The sequence below is a fragment of the Dunckerocampus dactyliophorus genome, chromosome 7 (genome assembly GCF_027744805.1).
Source record: "Dunckerocampus dactyliophorus isolate RoL2022-P2 chromosome 7, RoL_Ddac_1.1, whole genome shotgun sequence".
Taxonomy (NCBI): domain Eukaryota; kingdom Metazoa; phylum Chordata; class Actinopteri; order Syngnathiformes; family Syngnathidae; genus Dunckerocampus; species Dunckerocampus dactyliophorus.
Genome location: NC_072825.1, coordinates 25067958 through 25072575, shown reverse-complemented (window position 1 = coordinate 25072575; position 4618 = coordinate 25067958).

Below are 4618 nucleotides of genomic sequence, written 5' to 3'. Positions count from 1 at the left end.
TTCTAGTTGTTTCTTTGAAAAGACATAAAAAGTGGAGTGGTTTAAAAATGAAAAACAAAAACACCCGAGCGGTACATGAGCGTTGGAGTGCCGTCCTTGTGAAGCCGATCGCGCCACTTTGCAAAGTGTGCAGTTTGTTTATGCGCGCCGTCTGAAGGGAGAAAGTGAAATAGTGCATTTATGTGGGCTCAGCCTCCACTAGAGCGCCTGGTATGCGCTACGTCAATGTGACGCCATGGGATAGGTGACGTCACCAAGTAAAACTCTCTCGCTCACTCACTCACACACACACACACACACACACACACACACACACACACACACACACAGGACCACAGCGAGAGAGGGAGCCAAGCTGGTTGGTTTGATGTTTGCGGTTACAGGGGGAACACTTTGTTTGGCTGTAAAGGGGATCCAATAGGCGGTAGGGCTTGTCTGTCACTTCCTGCATTTGTGCGAATCCACAATTAACATATTAGGAATTGGATTTTTTTTTTTTACTTTTTAAAACGTCCTAAAATTGCCAATTAAAATGTTAGATCATAGAAAAATGCCAAATTTCATAGAGAAAATAGTAGTATATAGAATGTATACACAGTGTATAAAATGTAAACAAAAATACAGTGGAACGTTGGTTAGCGTCATTAATTCGTCCCAGAAAGTCCAACTCCAACTGAAAGGGACGTTAACAATCAATTTTCCCCATAAGAAATCATGTAAAGACAATTCATCCATTCCAAAAACCCAAAATGTTAACACAAAACGCGTTTTTATAGTTTTACAATTATAGTTTCACATGCAGAAGACAATTCGAAATGCAAAAAAATGAAAGAGATCAATGAACATGTAAGGTTACATTTACCGTCACTGAAGACGTACGTTTTGACATGACTGAAAACAGAAAGCTGGTGTGGTTGATCTCGTACTACATCATGTCTTTGGTAACAGCCACATCTTCACTGAAGGTAAAAGTAACCTTAAATGTTCATTTATCCCATTTCATTCATCATTTATATATACTTAGAGTTGTTTTATGCATGTCAAACTATAATTGTAAAACTATAAAAACGCGTTTTGTGATCATATTTTTGAGTGTCAACTTCTGATGACATCATAGACAGGCGACATAACGTTTAGCTTAGCTAGCTAATAGGACACTAAACAAGGAAGGACGTTTTGTGATTACAAAAATACATTAAGAACACAGTTGGACTCACGCAGTGGATTAACAACACGACAAGACGAGCAGCATATTGTACGCTAAGCGGAGAATGCACGCAAAACGAGGCAAAATTGTGGCATAAATTTTCTACGTTAACCAAAAAACACGCTCACCGGGGGCAGATGCAAACCAAGGTTCCACTGTGCCAGTTTTTGTGATACACAGGATTAACACTACGATGAATCAATGTAAAACTTTTTGAGGGACCTATAACATTTATTCTCTATAAATAATGTTAAAATACTTTTGTTAGTGGGGGATAATTTGGCTGGGTACAGCGGGACAACTAATTGTCCAGAAGTCATTGAGCATTTGTCTCTAAAACTTTGACATGATCATTTAGGTCTAGACTGTGGCTCGGCCAGTCCAAAACTTTCTTTTTCTCCCAGTCATCAGATTCAGTTCCAAACTTGGGAACGACTAACAACAACTTAAAACCACTAGAGCACTCTTGTCATACAAAGGATCCTTCCGTCACATAGAGGATCTTTGACAAGCGCTTTTGCAGTATGTCCTTCGAAACAGCAGAGCGCTCTAAGTCCGGTGTTTTTGAAACAGTTCTAAAGACCTCCTGTTGTCCGAAATGACAAAACCCAATGAACACACAAGTGGTTTTGCACATTTGTGTAACAGATGCCAGCTAGCGTGGCTGTGCAATAGTATGTTGCGGAAACCTCACTCCCCAAAGCCGTAAGAGCTGTGCCGGATGGTGGGTTGACAGCCTGAGGCTTTTGGCTCAGATTTGGTGGGGATATGTGGTTGCGGGTTCGAGACTCGGTGTGTGCAGGGCAGGACGGTGCGGAGGACCACTGTTATAATAGCATGGAAGCAACAAAAAACATATTTCAAGGAGATGCCGTCATCATGATAGATGGCTACTTTATTCATCTCCAAGTTATCTTTGTCTCTCCATTATGCTTTGAAGCATCCCCCTGTGACAAAGCTTGTTCATTTTGTTATGCAGTTGGTCCTTAAAAAAATCAAGGTACCCCTGTCATTTAGAGGATCTTTGACCAGCTTAAACTTATTGTTACTGTTTTAATTTCTGACTTTATGAATTTATTTATGACAATATCAAAAATGTGAAGGTATGGCAGAACCTTGCACTGATGATATGATAAAGTAAGAGCATTAGTGAGGGCAGAAGTCCTGACAATGTGACTGACAATATAGCCCTGCTGTAACCAAACATTTAGAGAATGAGACACCCCTTTGAGCGTTCACGACAACCACAAAATTAAATGTTTCCCCTGTAGCAAAAAAAAAAAGAAAAGAAAAAAGCCCAGCAGCCAATCACGAGGCGCGTAATTTTTTGACAACGTCCTAATTCTGGCCAATGACGAGCACTGGTGGGAGGGGAAAGCCTTGACGCACTGAGGCTCGTGATTGACGCAAGCTTTGTTGCTAATTTTAGCAACTGGCAGACGGAGGCTGGAGGTTGAAAGGGAGTCCATTCATTGTACCGGGGCGGGCCCTACTATTTCAGCGGCAGCAATTGTGATCCAGCCAAGCCAAATATAGTCGTAGACAGGTATTTTTAGCCATACAGCGTGTCCCCGTTTTTCATTCGACCCAAAGCTGATACGGGATACCGCTTCAAGTGGCACCAAAGTGAGCACGCGCTCGGCTTTTACACAGTCAGCTGATGTGACGCTGCCGCCATCACACACAGTAAACAACAACTAATATCTAAAATAAAGTGTAGAGCAGCTGGCCAGGGGAGTACGGACGCTTCACTATCTCCGGTGATACGTGTTGGGAACGCTGCTTCGCCAGGCAGACTCACACGTCAGGTTTGTGGACGAGCAGCAGCCTCAAACGCTGTTGTTTGAGGCTGCTGCTTGAGGCTGCTGTTAGCCGTAGCCGCTAAAAGTAGTCAGGGCTCAGGAAGAGAAGCGGTATAGTCAAGATGGAGGCATAAGTGCAACGCCAGTAAAACGCCAATATAAAACCGCAAAACTGCATTCAACGTTAAAACAGTACTCCACACTAGCTTTATTCTCTGCATTTATCCCAAATAATTGCATACCATTGCTGTACGGTCCAGTGGAAACCCCCATAGCCGTTGCCAAACCTTTGATAACGATATGGGCAATGTTTTAACTAACTTAAAAAAACAAACAAACTTGCATACAAGTGTAAGCAGAAGTTACCTATGACATTTAAAACATGAGAAGACTCCATATTGATGGTGGGGTAGCTTTGGAAAAGAAACATACATGTACAATAAGTCCTCGATTTACGAACGAGTTCCGTTCCTATGAAGTGCTGTAAGTTGATTTTTACTGCTTTTACTGCTTTATACCAAAATTAACACCGTATGGGCTCCACACACGGGAAGCGACAAACGACTGCAATTGGCGGCGACAATGCATAGCCACTTGGCGGTTTAAAAGTAGTTCAGAAGAGGAAAAGCGGCCGGAGTTGATCGTGTACTCTTGCTAGTACCGGATATCGCTACTATCGAAGATAAACTTACATACTGTACATGTCTTTGTAAACGAATGTAAACTCATCTGATGTGTTTACTCTGGCAGTTCCCATACTGCTGCTTTTTTCTATATATCTCAATATTCTTTTTTAGAAATGTCAAACAGCTCTGGGAAATGTGACGCTGCAAGTGTTATTTTTTCCTCCATGTTTACCTGTGAGGGATTACTGAACAGCATCCTGTCTGCTCATTGGTCGATCAATGAAACTCCTGCTGAATGGTCCTCATCTTGAAAAGTTGAACATTTTTCAACTTTCTGGGATTGCGTCACAGGCCGGTATGTGCATGATGACATGCAACAAAATTTAACACACCCAAATTTTGCTTGTTGCTGGGCTGGCCGGTGACTCGCGATAACCGCCCTGTCGCGCAGGTTCCATTGAAAATGAAACGTCGCCTCCCGTGTGTGCCCATAACTCACTCACACTGTACACAGAACATAAGAAGGACATACATATAAAATGCAGTGCAATGGATCTCTGCTTTTTGTGCAAAATAAACAATGCTAACCAGGGTTCTAGAGAACCCACATAATAGTCTAATCTTCGATTTATTTACCTGTTGTACGCAGAACGCGCAAAACTGAATATTGCAGCACCTGCGCGCTTTCACAAAGCATCACAGCAGTCTGAAATCAGATAATTCAATGCGGGACGTGAGTTGTGACAAGTGATGGGCACTGAAACATCAGTAGTAACCAGACTGAAAAACTACACATTTTGGTACCTTAATTTGGGGCTAAATTAATAGTTAACATTCATTTTATTTATTCAAAACAATAAATACAATGACCAAACACTCACAGGTCCCTACGAAATCCATTTTATTTTTTCCCAAGTTCCATGTTATTTTTTTTTACCTTTTACACTTATTTTACCATCATAGACTGTCATCATAGACAAAAT